The following is a 15,863-nucleotide window of genomic DNA, read 5'->3' as shown; positions in this document are numbered from 1 at the left end:
TGCTTATATTCATCCTTTGTAATTTTGTCCTAGAGTGCACTTTTTATATTACTCCTTTTTTATTTTTAGATCATGCAAGATCTCCTGGTTAAGCCAAGGTGGCCTTTTGCCATATTTTTTATCTTTCCTACTCAGCAGAATAGCTTGCTTTTGAGCCCTTAATATCCCTTTGAAAAACTGCCAGCTCTCATCAGTTGTTTTTCCCCTTAGTCTTGCTTCCCATGGGATCTTACCTACCAGCTCTCTAAGCTTACTGAAATCTGCCTTCCTGAAAACCATTGTCTCTACTTTGCTGTTCTCCCTTCTACCATTCCTTAGAATCATGAACTCTATGACTTCATGATCACTTTCACCTAAGCACCTTCACTTTCAAATTCTCAACCATCTCCTCCCTATTTGTTAAAATAAAATCTGGAACAGCTTCCCACCACTAGCTTTTTCAACCTTCTAAAATAAAAAGTTGTCTTCAATGCAGTCCTAGAACTTATTGGAGAGTCTGTGTCCCGCTGTGTGAGTTTCGCAACATATGTCTGGATAGTTGAAATTCCCCGTCACCGCCAAGTCCTGCGCTTTGGATGATTTTGTTAGTTTTAAAAAAGCCTCATCTACTGCTTCCATCTGGCATGTAATAGACCCCAGCATGACATCACTGGGTTTTTTTTACCCCTTTTAGCCTAATCCAGATGCTCTAAACACATCTGTCTCCTACGTCCATCTCCACTTCAATCCAAGTGTATATATTTTTAACATATAAGGCAACACCTTGTTAAGTAAAGGAATTATTTTCCCAAGAATTCTGCCACACAGATAATACTAAGCAGGTTTATTAGCAATGCATTACGGAGGGCTCAACAGCAGCTTCCAAAGAATTTTAGCAGTACGAGTCTTATTTATCAGTCACATGTCATACATATCCTTATATCACCTACAACTAATTTCAGTTCTTCAAGAAAGAACAGGTCTTTGCACAAGAATATGGGGCCCAGGTAAGGAGGAAGAAAGGATGGAGGGAGAAAAGGAAAGACTAAGCAGAGACAAGGTTTAACAAAACAGCTTCTTGTAAACCTGTGAGAATTGAGGAGGAGGTCACAATTTTAACAAACCTAGTGACAGTTTCAACAGTGCTCAAAATCCTGTTGTAGCTGTGCTGTTTATCTTAGTCAGGCCTTGAGGCCCAGCACAGGAAAACAAGGCTTTGTCCTAACAGATTCCCTCCTGTTTGACAAATTGAACTTGTGAGATATAGTCAATATCTAAATAAAATCATACTCATTTTCAACTTGATACTTGGGAACAGAAAGTGGGGGGTTGTGGGTGGGAGAGGGAGCAGAAAAGAGGCAAAAGTTAGAAGTGAGAGTAACAAGGGGAACAGCATTAATGAGCATGCACTTAAAATAACAACACATAACCAAAGAACCTACTAAAATACAAAGGGAAGCAGCAGCGGCAGCTATTTGCAAAACGGTCCACCAGGTGATGGGGTTGTAGGATAGACCAGCAGCAGAGTCTTCCAGATGGATTATGGTGTTGGTAGATAGTTGCACCTTCATGAGGCCTTTAGCATCTTCCTTCTGGGCAGTGGTTGACACAAAGGCAGTAGCAAGGGCTGCTTTAGACAGCAGCTCCTTGGCCAGTTGTATAGGAGCGTTATCTTGATGTAGATTACCTTGCCATCAAGGTAATGTCATCATGCTGGTAAAGACAGGGCCAGGCGGGTGGATGGCACCCAAACTGAAGGAGTCAGTAATCTGTAGACGCATGGAAGAATTGGCCAGGCCATAGTTATAGTAGGTGGCAGCGGTAATAAAACACCACTGTGTAGCAGATACTTGGACAGCATCAGAGAGGGGGAGAACAGCAACCATCCCGGACGAGGAGGAGGCATCAAGGGGGCAAAGGGTGGAACAGGAACAAATGATGTAGTCAGTGGTCTCCGTATAGCAATCCAAGGTTGTCATGAGCATGCCGCTGCTGGGAGAAGGAGACAGATAGCCAGAAAATCCTACTCTATAAACAGTAATAGAAGTGTAGGTGTGTTAGTCTGGTCTAGCTGAAACAAAAAACAGGACTATGTAGCACTTTAAAGACTAACAAGATGGTTTGTTAGGTGATGAGCTTTCGTGGGCCAGACCCACTTCCTCAGATCAAATATTTGATCTGAGGAAGTGAGTCTGGCCCACGAAAGCTCATCACCTAACAAATCATCTTGTTAGTCTTTAAAGTGCTACATAGTCCTGTTTTTTACTCTATAAACAGTGTTATTAGACACATGCCCAACAGATCTAAAATGAAAAGACGAAGGAAAAACATGGGAGGGAATGACAATGGGGTACACAAGGAGAAAATTGAGAGGGTACAGGTAGAATGTCAGAAGGAAGGGGGAAGGCAACAATTAATTGAGCAGATATATTTGCCAGGTGTGCAAGTGCTGGGGAAGAAAGGGTGTGCAAGGGAGGGGAGACAAGGCATATGTCTAGCATACCTTCCTTTAGCATATTAAATAAATCACGAGCTAGCATATCACAGGCACACCCTTTGGATTGAGATTGTTATATTAAATACAGCATCGAAAAGTGTTTTGGTAACAACATAAATATCTTTTGCCGTAGCCTCAGTGGCAGAAAAAGCATACAATAAACCAGCATGTGTGTGCCATAAGGCTCTGATAGTTTGACCTTTGACCCAAGCATTATAGGAACTATCTAGATCAGCATTATGAGAATTCAGCATTGAATTTACACTCCCATTACATGGGTCTAAAGGGTATGGTGCTGCATCAAGAAGGTCAGTTGCCCTTGTAGCCACCTTATAGAGCTAGGGTGATCATCAGAGCATATGTTTTGTAAGGGCACAGTGAAATTTGATAAATTGTATTTAACTTTAATCAAATCCATAATTACATTATGTAGAAGTGTCTTGTGGTATCCCAGATGGACAATGCCATTGGGAGGAATGGGGTGGAGTGTAGGACAAATGGAGGGAGAAGGTGAACCCAGCGGTAGTTAGATTATTAACGTCTTACATCTGAACATCCCAGGCATCTGACCAGGTCAAAGCAGTGCTCTTGACAGTACTGTCCTTCCATTCTGGGTTCCCACAACAGAGGCGGGAGATCTGTCCATCCTTTTTTTTTTTTTTTCTAAAGTGGTTTGGTTAATATGCCCTATGTAAGTGCGTAAGCACCAGCATCTATATTCCCCCCAAGCCACTGGTTATCCCATAAACATTATGTACATCCACAGACCCATCTAATGCTGTGGAAACAATTAATTTACTGGTTAAGTTCATGGACCCGTCGGATAGAAAGTCGAAATTAGTTTGCCCCAAGGGTGCTGACTCATACTGGCATTTTATGACTTGATTTGTTCCCAGCAACTGGAGATAGCCTGCTCACATCCAGGGACTAAAAGCCTAGGAATAGTTAACTGTGGGTGACTGACAAGGAGGGAGCCGAAGGCTGCTTCCTGCTTGTGGTAGATAGATGGAAACTCAGGACCCAGGGTGGGAATAAAAGCAGGGTGGCACCACTATGAGACCGACATGGTTCAATCGGGAACTAAGCCACACACATTGGTTTCCTAACTCATTCATTGTTTCCTCCTTTTGGCAGTTGTACATATTGGCCAACTTTAAGGCAGGTGGTTTGGGTAATCTGTACCATGGGCAAGTCCCAGGTTTGTGCAGCTTTGGGGCCCAAGAACAGGAGCACCAAGGGGATCACCAAGACGGACAGCATTTTACCTGGAAAGACAAAAAGTAACACACAACATATACATTAAACTATTCATCAAGACATTTTGATCTTGGTCTTGTGGATCCATGTTGGGATCCCTTTTACCTTTGCAGAGGTGTCCTGTGGGCTAACACCAAATGAGGAACAGGCCAGGATTGTAGGTTTTGACCATGACCTGTATGTCAGGCCAAGAGGGAAGTTCACAGGGGTCTTGGCCAGTTTGTTTGTCCTTAACCATCATCATAAGAGACTGTAGAGTTTCATTCAGCCATTTAATACACTGCAGTGCAGTATCCGAGACCAAGTGGAGAGGAGCTGGAACTACGCAGCCCTCCTCTAAAGACATTGTCATTCCAGTTAGTAGTTCAAAGGGTGAAATTCCAGTTGTTGAATTAGGAGTGGCTCTCACTGAGAGAAGGGCAGCAGGTAATTGTGCCATGCAGTTGGTCCCTTGTCAGCCTCTTTTTTTAAAATCTGATTTGCCCGCTCCACCATTCCAGAGCTTTGGGGATGAAACAAGCAGTGAAATTTTTGTCTGATGCCTACGGCAGCATAGACATCCTTCATCACATGTCCCATGAAATGTGTTCCTTGGCCTGAATCAATGGACCAAGGCAGGCCCCATTGGGACCAAAACTCATTTGCTATGATCTGGGCAATGATCCAGCAGGTGAAATGGTCAGTCATGACCAGGAAATACTTTTTTCCCCAGGCCGGTGGCAGTGGCCCTATGAAATCAATCTGGATACTTTGCATAGGTCCTGTAGGCCTATGTTGGTGTCGCACTGTAACCTTGAGGGTTTTTTTCTTCATTACACCTAGTGCAAACAAGGCATTGTCTGTAATAATCAAGCACATCAGCTGACATCCTAGACCACCACCACTTCCCTTCATGTGATGTAACATGGCCTGGGGTCCTGAGTGCATTGGCAGACGATAGAGGTAGCAGAGATGAGCCACAATTGCCCTAGGGGCTACATACTGTTGTTCCCTAGTTATCAGGTATTTGTGTTATCAATTTTACATGCGTTCTCAATCCATGTCCATTTTCCTCTCTGGAGCATTGTTCCTGCATATCTGCTAGCCTAATTTGTTCCCATTTAGAGGCTTGTGCAGCAGCTACAGTATGTGTCCTTGGAACTGTTAGTGCAGCAGCTTTTGTGGCTTTATCTGCAGCTGCATTAGCTAGGGAAAGTGGGTCATGTTTTTAGTGTTTGCTTTAACTTTTACTACTGCTAACTTAGATGGTTTAATTGCTTCCACCAGCTTCTTAACATATCCCCCATTTTTCAGCAGAGTACCAAACGAAGTGAGGTATCCCTGAGAAATCCAGGACACCAAATAATCATGCACTACACCAAAAGCATACTGGCTGTACGTGGTAGCAGTCCAGCTTGCGGCCAAAAGAAAGGCATGGGTCAGGGTAATCAACTCAGCAACCTGAGCAGAGCAGGAGAAGGAATGATCCCGAGAGGTTACACACAGCCCAGCCTAAAGTTGGCCTGTGACATAGTATCTGGATCTATATACAAACAGAATAAGATCTGAAGAGGACAAGGGTTGCTCAGAAACACAGTGGTCGGGAGACAGAGTATCTTCAACTAAAGGACAGGAGTGGGCAATAGTGATGTAGGGGCTAAGGAGTGTACACTCCCACTAAATGCTCTCAGAGTTGCCGTTTGTCTGGACCCAATCCTTTTTCCTCTTGCTGAACAGTTTTTTTTTCTTTCCCTGCTCTAGCTTCTGCTTTACTTACAATATCTTCTTAACAAAAAAAACACACAACAATAGTGCTAGCAAGACATGTACCACAAGACAGACATAGACATAAACAAAGAACACAATTGTTTTTTGTCAGTAGAACCATGGCCTTTTCAGTTGCTCTTCAGCTGGTACCAGCTCTTTCTGATGTTCTGAAAGACAAAAAGAAAGTGTTCTACCCCCAGGGGGGTGGCGCATTATATCTTGGAATACTTCTTTCCTTTACAAGTATTCTTGCAGACTTCTTTATCGGCCTGCTGTTACCCAACAATTACTTATGCTTGTGTTCTGTAAACCGGTCAAGCCTCAGTAACTTCCACCCTCTGTGAGTTCCGGGTAAATTATCCCACTGCTCAATTATAAAGTTAATGAAGTGGTATGCCTCAGTTTCCCTCTTATACAGCAGACCAGGTTTTTAATAGTCTGTCTATTGTGAAGCTCTACATTTATTCACAAGTAGTAACTGAGAAGCTTTACTGCTGCAGTGATTTTTCCTTTCCTTAGACGTAGGTGATTGCCAGTTACCATTCCAGCAAGCCCAAAAGGTTTTCTATTATGAAAGAGAATCATATACAATGTTGCAGGCTTACTTATTAACACTAAATTGTTAAACAGTAACATTAGCATCAAATTTATTACAAATAGGTGCTTATAAATATCTCGTTATATACCATGCCTTTTATTTGGACAATTTACTTCCGAGGACAGTGTGTGTGTTACATCCTCTTGAAATCTTTGAATAGCAGACCCCTTCTATCCCTGTACTGGCACTTATGGAGGATTAGAACTGCCCATAACTGCCAGGCAGCCTGTATTCACACACACTTTCTTGCTTGCTTTCAGATCCAAAGTTATCAGCAACCCAGAGACTCTGCCTTGAAAAGGGACACAGTGAATTTCCAGAGTTCTGATTACTTTTCCTGTGGCTTCTCTCTGGAGTACATGATTTGCCTCGCAGATTTTTATATACCCTTATCAAAGCAATAATTTCTGATTTCTGGTACCCCCAAAAATAAGAAATCCAGAACCCATCCTCATTTTCTTGGTTTTGGCTGCTCTAAATACCAGCCACAACTTGGCCAATATTGAACCTTATAAGGCATCGAGGTACCTTATGGGTTAATTGCTGAAAACAAAGACAAGCAGCACTATTTGTGTCTGGCAAAAAGTGTCTTGTCAGTTTTCAACTTTAAATGCAAGGACATTATCCAAAACAAAACCAATTCATTTGAAGCCTACAAAACAAATTCACAAACCTACAATGCAGATTGCATCCCTTTTTATGCATTTGAACTGTTAAGTTTCAATAGAAGCCCTTATTTCCCTTTAGCACATTTAACAAAAAGTGCTCTGAGCCAAAAATTTAAATCAGCTTGTTTCTTTGTCTGGATTATTTACAGACATTCCTCGGGAAAAGGGCCCATTTTTCCCTCAGAAATGCTGCAAAGAAACTAAGAATACTTTTCCAATAATACTTTTCCCCTTAGCATCTTCACAACAACTACTCAACATGTCCTTCAGTGACTGCACCACGCAAGCAGACTTTCACATGGCACCATTCTCTTTAACTTTTTTCCAGTATTCATAGCATAGGATTACAACTCCTTTCTCTGTCCTTCCTTTTGTCTGACCAGACCACCACATCAAACTATCTGTAAAAGCAATGAGGAGTCCTGTGGCACCTTATAGACTAACTGAAGTGTAGGAGCATAAGCTTTCGTGGGCAAAGACCCACTTCGTCAGATGCATGTAGTGGAAATTTCCAGAGGCAGGTATAAATATGATTTTTTACTGTTACAAGTTGACAACTCAAAGGTTTTTCTTCTAACACTAATACCTGGGCTAAAGCTTAACCCTTTCACATAGCACAAAATCACACTATCTATACAATACAATTAATATGACTTACTTATACTTCACAGGATTATAGGATATAATTAATACAGCTTAACTATTAACTAAACCATCAATTAATAAATTTAAGCAATACTTACAAATCCTGCAACGATAACAACATAAAGACACACTAGAACTCGGAGCATGCTCAGGACTCGTGCACCCCTATATTTGACTCGAAGGGTGGGGAGGCAGCCTCAGGGTGATCAATCCTTTAGCCGGGCAAAAAAAGACACGTGCCCTCAATACACGGAACCTCCGTCGAACAAAGGGATTTTATACAAAACTTCGGTGTCTGTGCCATGTTAGGGTCTGCATTTGGCAGGGCCTGATAGGCTAGTGATGAGGTAGTATGACAATACTGCCCTATAGGAATTTTCGTGATGTATGCATGATCCCCTCGTGGACAGGACCAGATGGGGCATAGTTAGTGTAAGACAATTGTGTTTTATTACCCTATGTTTACTTTTTCCCTTGCCCCTAAGACTGGTCAAGCTACGGTCGAATGAGGCTTATCTGTAAGCACTATCTAGTCATGCTCACCTCCCTGTTTTTCTGGCGCCTGTGAGTCCCAGAATGCCTATAAGATCAAATTCCATTCACAAAACTGCATTGTGCTGCCCATGCTCCTCTGAGTATCTGGGTTTTGTGTGAGGGGCCTTGTGTGGCAGGATGGGCTATACGCGAAGGCCGTGGACAGAAAAAGCCTGCTTTACAACAAAAGGGAGGAAGAGAAGCTCCAGGTTAGGGGTCTTACTAGCCCACCTGTCTCCCAGCACTGCGGGTGCAGGGGCCTCGGCATTCCCGGGAGAGGAGCGGGGGCAGGGGGAGCAGGAGTGGGAGGAGGAGCGGCAGCTGGGGATGGAGCGGCAGGAGGCAGCAATCTCTGCACCAGGGTCTGAATGTGGTCAGAGATGGCACGGCCCTGGGCAAGCAGCTCCCTGCAGCTCTCCTACTGTAGCTGCAGGTCTTCATGCACCCAGTGGTTGAGGGTGAGGTGCTGGCCTCGCAGGATCCCCAGGTGCTGCCGCTGGTGGTACTCCTCATTATGGGTCAGCCTACTGGCCCGGGTGCGAGAGGCTGTCCTGGACGGGGTGATGCACCCTGAATTCGCAGCTGCTGCGGCTGTGGAAAAACAAGAGAAGTGGTCAGTTACCCCTGGGGACACAGTGGGTGAAGCTCTGCCATCTACAGTGAGCTATGACATATTGCAACAGTAAATTAAAGACAGTATATTTGAAATGTATTTTGATTTATTCAGTGCTTGTCCAAGTTTTAGGTGGCTTACAATATTAAAAAATTGTAATGTTGTAAAATCTATAGTATGCTTGCTATTAATGTCCCTTATAGTAAAAGGATCTCTCACATTGATCCCCATACTATACTCAGTCTTTGAACCCATCTCTTTTCTAAATGCCCAAAGAAGAAAGTGAAAAGAAAGAACTAGAAAGGTTGACTTTGCTGGTTATCTGGAGCAGTATTGCATGGCAAAAGAGGAAGCCTTGTAAACCAGTGGTTCTTGACCTTTGTAAGACTAAGGACAGGGAAAGTCCATTGCTCAGTGAAGAGAGGAAAACAATAACTGGAAACTTGGTAACGGCAGAGATGCTTAATGATTTCTTTGTTTCAGTTTTCACCAAGATTGATGGTGACTGGATGCCAAACATAGTAACTGCTAGTGGAAATGGGGTAGGTTTAGAAATTAAAATAAAAAAACGAGTTAAAAATTATGTAGAGAAGATAGATGTCTACAAGTCACCAGGGCCTGATAAAAATGTATCCAAGAATACTCAAGGAGCTGCTAGAGGAGGTATCTGATCCATTAACTATCATCTTTGAAAAGTCATAGAAGTCGGCAGAGATTGTATAAGACTGGAAAAGGGCATATACGGTGCCCATCTATAAAAAGGGAAATTAGAACAACCCAGGAAACTGACTAGTCAGCTTAACTTTTGTGCCGGGAAAGAAAATGGAACAAATAATTAAGAAATTCAATCTGCAAACATCTGGAAGATAATAAGATGACAGATAACAGCCAGTATGGATTTGTAAATGACTAATCAAGTCAGACCAATCTGACAGCTTTGTTTGATAGGACAACAAATCTTGTGGATAAGGGGAAAGTGGTGGATGTAGTGCATCCAGACTTTAGTAAGGCATTTAATGTGGTCTCGCATGACCTTATTAAAAAACTAGGGAAATACAACTTAGATGGGGCTACTATAAGCTGGGTGTACAACTGGCTGGATAACTATTCCCGGAGAATAGTTATTAATGGTTCAGAGTCACGTGGAAGGGCATAAAAAGTGGGGTTCAGCAGGGGTCAGTTTTGGGACTGATTCTATTCAATATTTCCATCAACGATTTAGATATTGGCACAGAGAGTACACTTATTAAGTTTGGAGATGATACCAAGCTGGATGGTGTTGCAAGTGCTTTGGAGAATAGGGTCATAGCCAAAACGATCTGGACAAACAGAAGAAATGGTCTGAGGTAAACAGGATGAAGTTTAATAAGGACAAGTGAAAAGCACTCCACTTAGGAAAGAACAACCAGTTTCATTGTGTTGCCAAGAGGAAATGGTTTTTTCCTTAAATGATTCGAAGGCAATAAGCATACAAATTGAGTGAAGGCTTAAAAACTTTATTGAGCAAATCTCAGAATAAAACGCAATGCTTACTAAGAAAGTACAATGCTTATTAAACCTAAGCAAATCTCAGAATAAAATGCAATGCTTACGTCCCTTTTGCTCTTAAGAACCCCCCAAAGAAGGACAGCGGACGGACCCCAGTGGCTGGTGCATAGCACCTTCCGCGGCTTTGGTCTATGCTGAAGTTCTAATATTAGAAATATCTCCGCCCTTGTATAATATTGGATTTACATTACTCACACCTGTTGCTTTGAGAACCTGACAAGATTGTTGATACATTGCATATTTTCTCAGGACAAATCATTAGCTTTATCAGGTGGCAAACCGTCAGCATAGATAACTGTGTGACCATGCGAAACACTCCCGTACCAGGAGGCTAGCCTTGGGACCCATCCCGGAACTTGTTGAAAGTAAACAGTGAACTCCTAACTGTACCATCTTAAGTAAGCAGCTAACTCTTTAAAAATAAGAAAATAATAAGAAAATAATAAGCAAAAAGCACAAATGGCTGCCTAAAGCATCCAGGCCTGAAGGGAGATGTAGGCATAAAAGGAACGATTGTCATACACCACCTAATCTCCTCGATATCACAATCGTCTTCTGCATTTCCACTACATTCACACATATAGAATAGGAAGCAACTGTCTAGGAAGGAGTACTGCAGAAAGGAATCTAGGGGTCACAGTGGACCACAAGCTAAACAGGAGTCAACAGTGTGACACTGTTGCAAAAAAAAGCAACCATGATTCTGGGATGCATTAACAGGAGTTTTGTGAGCAAGTCATGAGAAGTCATTCTTCCACTCTTCTCTGCACTGATAAGGCCTCAGTTGGAGCATTTTGTCCAGTCCTAGGCACTACATTTCAAGAAAGATGAGGAGAAATTGGAGATGGTCCAGAGAAAAGCAATAAAAATGATTAAAGATCTAGAAAACACGACCTACAAGGGAAGACTGAAAGAACTGGGTTTGTTTAGTTTAGAAAAGAGAAGATTGAGAGGGGACATGATAGCAGTTTCCAAGTATCTAAAAAGGTGTTACAAGGAGACAGGAGAACAGTTGTTCTCCTTGACCTCTGATGATAGGACAAGAAGCAATGGGCTTAAATTACAGAAAGGAAGGTTCAGGTTAGACATTGGAAAAACTTTCTAACTGTCAAGGTGGTTAAACACTGGAATAAATTGTCTAGGGAAGTTGTAGAATCTGTATCACTGGAGAAATTTAAGTCATAAGAACTTAAGGATAAGAATAAGGTCATAAGAACAGCCATACTGCGTCAGACCAATGGTCCACCCAGCACAGTATCCTGTGTGCTGATAGTGGCCAATACCAGATGCCCCTGAGGGAGGGAACACAACAGGTAATCCTCACATGATACCTCTCCTGTTACCCGTTTCCAGACAAACAGAGGCTAGGGTCACCATTCACACCCATCCTGGCTACTAGCCATTGATGGACCTAACCTCCATGAATCTATCTAGCTCTTTTCTGAACCCTGTTAAAGTCCTAGACTCCAACAAATCCTCTGGCAAGGAGTTCCACAGGTTGACTGTGTGCTGAGTGAAGAAAAACTTCTTGTTTGTTTTAAACATGCTGCCTTTTAATTTCATGTGCTGACCCCCTAGTTCTTATATTGTGGGAGTAAGTCTTTTCCTTACACACCTTTTCCACACCAGTCATGATTTTATAGCCCTCTACCCTATCCTCTCCCCCCCTCCTTAGTCTCCTCTTTTCTAAGCTGAAAAGTCCAAGTCTTTTTAATCTCTCTTCATATGGGACCCATCCCATACCCCTAATCATTTTTGTTGCCCTTTTCTGAACCTTTTCCTATGCCAATATATCTTTTTTGAGATGAGGCAACCATATCTATATGCAGTAGTCAAGATGTGAGCATGCCATGGTTTTATATAGAAGTGTACCATTTTCTTTGGCCGGTACCTTCGGTTTACCTTACTCCTGGCCGACAGGCTGCCGGCCCTATCATACCCCTCTCCGCGCTGGGGGAGGGGGACTTGATTATGTTCTCGGTCGGGACTTCCGTCAGTCCCGTGGGTGTCGCCCCGGCTCCTTGCCCCCTGGGTCTCCCCCTCCCACGGCTCCGCGTCCGCTCCCTCTCTCCCTCTCCCCCTCTGGCCATGATGGCGGCATTTTAAACGTCCCGCCGTAGACGTCCCTCCTGACGTCACAGGCCTGGGCGGGGACGCGGCCGCCCGTCTTTGCTGCAGGTTGGCTGCCGTCTGGGCCTGTCCGGGCGGGGGAACTCCTCCCGCTCTAGCCCCTCCTCTACCGCTGCGCTTCGGCAGCGAGTCGGCGCGACGGCCAGCGTTTTCAGCCCCGGCGCGGCCTGCGTACAAGCCGCGCAACATTGGGCTGACCCTCCCCTCCCCCGAATGCCGAGCAGCGCCTGTTCGGCATTGCTCACGGTGCGGGGTGGGGCTACCCCGTCACAAGAGGCAATAAGATATTTTCTGTCTTATTCTCTGTCTCTTTTTTAATGATCCCTTCTATTTGGCTTTTTGACTGCTGCTGCACATTGAGTGGATGTTTTCAGAGAACTCTCCACAATGACTCCAAGATCTCTCTCTCGAGTAGTGGTAGATAAATTAGTCCCCATCATATTCTATGTATAATTGGGATTACTTTTTCCAATGTGCATTACTTTACATTTATCAACATTAAATTTCATTTGCCATTTTGTTGCCCAATGATTTAGTTTGGTGAGATCTTTTTAAAGCTCTTTACGGTCTGCTTTGGTCTTAACTATCTTGAGCTGCTTGGTATCATCTGAAAATTTTGCCACCTCACTGTTTATCCCTTTCTCTGGATCATTTATAACTAAATTGAATAGGATTGGTCCCAGGACAGACCCTTGAGGGACCCTACTAGTTACCTCTCTCCACTCAGAAAACTTACCATTTATTCCTATCTATTCCATTAAGAGAAGGTACGATAGATATCTATCAGGGATGATCTAGGCGATGCTTGGTCTTGCCGTGAGGGCAAGGTACTGGACTTGATGACCTCTCAAGGTCCCTTCAAATTCCAGTATTCAGTGATTCTCTGATTCTATTACGGTGCCCCTTGCAGGAGTCTGGTTTGTCTTGTGTACCCCAAGTTCCACCTCACTTAAAAACTACTTGCATACAAAATCAGACATGAAAATACAAAAGTGTCAGCACATATTGCTGAAAAATTGTTTACTTTCTCATTCTACCATACAATTATAAAATAAATCAATTGAATGTAAACATTGTTCTGATGTCTCCATATATAATATACTAGAAGATTTCCCAGCACTGCTCGGGAACATAACTCAATTAATTTTTTTCTTCATTTAAACCATGACTTTGGGGTGGCACTAGGAATACGGGGTTAAGTATGCAGGCTGTCCTGGCCATCCCTCTCTCACCACAGCAGTTTGGGGCCAGGTGAGAAGTGCCCCTCCATGGCTACTGCAGCTCCAGCAGGCACAGCCAGGGGAGGGGTGCATATTCCCAGCTGGAGCAGGTTCATTTGCCTCCTGTGCTCCCAGCCAGATTGAGAAATGAAACAAACAGTGCACTTTCTCCTCACTCCCTAATGAAAGGGAGCAACTAGCAGTGTTCTTGTATGAATGGAAGCAGAGCTTCAGTTCCCACCCATCCCTCTCTAAAGGCCACCTAGGAGGTTGGAGGGCTGGGGTTCAGGCAAGTCACAGACAGGGAGGAGCACGACCCCAGCCAGCCCCTTTCACCTGCTTGGTGATTGTCTCTTTTCTGTATGGTTTTATGCAACCCCATATGCATGGGGGGAGCTTGATGCTCGCCTCTCTGCTCACACAAGCAAACCTTTACCTTGCTTTAAATTTTTATAAATGTTGGTGGTCCTAGCTCTTAACATGTAGGAGGAATTCTTAAACAAACAGATGGATGGACAGATAAGACTCACTTGCTCACTCAGAAACAAATTCTATCAAATATATAGTAGATGCAGCAGTATACACAAATCATATAAAGAAGTCATTGTCGGTGTGAAATTTTAGTTTGTACTAACCTTGATGATACATTTTATGTATCCTGTTGTAAAAGTAGGCAAATATCTAGATTAGTTGGTGTATTGCCTGGAAACCTCTGCAGACTCTCTAGCTATGCATACCCCTGGTTGAAAACTACTGTTGTGAACAGGTTAAACACAAGTTAGGATTGTACTTGGGGTTCTTAGTGTTTAACATCAACAGAAAGACCAGGTTCCCTGGTGATCAAAAAGGATTTCCCTCCTGAAGTGGGTTTTATTTAAAGGGAAATGAGTGAGTGGGTATCCTCAGGACAGTCTTCCATACTATATTTGTATTCACATATACATCTCCCCAAGGCAATGTTAGTGCATATCATATATTGAATGAAGCAATTAATGGTGATTCATAGCTATCAACACAGGTGTCTGCAGATGGGGTCTGCTCTACAGCTGAGTTTACTGAAATGTCCAAAGCTGCATGGTGGGTGACTGGAAGCCCAGTGAAGCAGCACTGGGCTTCTGCAGATGTTAGGCCCTGTGGTACCCTACAAGCCAACCTCTCTTCAGCCAGCTCTACCTTGAAAGCTGCACTGGTCTGCACCCTTACACACAAGGCTGTCAAATCTCCAAATTGGTCTGGAGTCTCCAGGAATTAAAAACGAACCTTTAATTAAAGATTATATCATGTTGGTGATGAAACCTTCCAGGAACATGGCCAACCAAAACTGGCACCCCTACATCCCTGGCCCTGCAGGCGGAATGAATTAGCAAAGGTTGGTTGCGGGGAGCTGAGCCTTAAAGCTTCCCCAGACTCACGGAAGAGGAGGGCTGCTAGGGAGCCCCAGAGGTCAGCAAGCCCAGCCCCCTGCACAGAACACAGATCTCAGCTGTGCAGCTCTTGACCGGCCCGTGCTGTCGGATCCCGATTCCTCCCCTCCCGCCCTTGCTGTGCGCTCCGGGGCGGCGGGGAGAAGGGCTCTCTGGCCAGCAGCGCGAGCTCCCTGCTCTCTAGTGTGTTTCCCGGGAAAACGGGACTCAGACACCCGCCCCAATGGCTCAGGCAGGCCCTCGGGTAGAAATTAACGAGCCCGAGCCGATCCCCAGCCTTCGCTCGGCTAGTGCGCACCAGGCACGCGCGTCCCACGGGCTTTCCTCAGTGACTCACGCTCAGTCATCCCCCGGCAGGGTGACTCCGACTTCCTCTGAAACCCGGGCTAGAGTTCGGCGAAACGGCCACGCACCGATAGGCAGCGCCACCGCGAGGTCGGCGCCGGCTCACACGGCCCCCTGCAGAGGGCTGTCTCAGCGCACCTGCCTCGGAGCCAGGGGCCAGCTGCCGGCTCGCTGCTGCCCCGCGCGGCCGGCTCGCGGCGCGCTTTTGGCTGTAGAGGTTCCCAGGACGCTGCCAAGTGCCCCAGTCTTGGGGCAGCCCCACGTCAGCGCCTTCTGAGGACACGGCTGGGGGAGCGGGCTGTTTTGGGGAGGAGGCGGGTCAGGGTCCTGTGGGAAAGGAGGGCCAAGTTGTAGGATCTCTCGCCATGCACAGGGCTGCTGGCTTGGCCCCTGGCAACCTCGGGGGTGCAAGTTCCGTTTGCAAGCCTGTGTGTGCTGAGGCCGCTCGTCGGCTTACAACACGTGGCACGTTTCCCTGTCTTCACCGGCAACATTTCGATATTTAAACCCAGAACGCATTTTGGTCAGAGTGGCCTGATGACCAGCCTGGGGCAGGGGAGGAGTAAAATCTATCTCACTTGTCAGCAAATGAATGTGTTGGGAATGCGATTCTGTTCCCAAACAGCCCATTCCCACCCGCAGGAGTTCGCGAAGCCCCT

General features: G+C 44.7%; 1 long non-coding RNA gene across 2 annotated transcripts; it reads right to left on the bottom strand.

The window, feature by feature from the left end:
* Window positions 1-769: 769 nt before the first annotated feature.
* On the bottom strand, window positions 770-15,477 carry LOC142829888 (uncharacterized). Of its 2 annotated transcripts, XR_012904787.1 has the most exons (5): window positions 15,197-15,477; window positions 8,156-8,515; window positions 7,489-7,602; window positions 3,659-3,741; window positions 795-1,971 (listed from the first exon to the last, which is right to left on the bottom strand). It is a non-coding gene; the product is annotated as an uncharacterized LOC142829888 (long non-coding RNA). The 2 variants fall into 2 exon arrangements; XR_012904786.1 differs by having other exon boundaries at window positions 770-1,971; window positions 3,659-7,602.
* Window positions 15,478-15,863: the final 386 nt, after the last annotated feature.

This window comes from Pelodiscus sinensis, chromosome 6, assembly GCF_049634645.1.
Source record: "Pelodiscus sinensis isolate JC-2024 chromosome 6, ASM4963464v1, whole genome shotgun sequence".
NCBI classification, from domain to species: domain Eukaryota; kingdom Metazoa; phylum Chordata; order Testudines; family Trionychidae; genus Pelodiscus; species Pelodiscus sinensis.
This window is presented reverse-complemented; position numbering and strand designations above follow the sequence as displayed.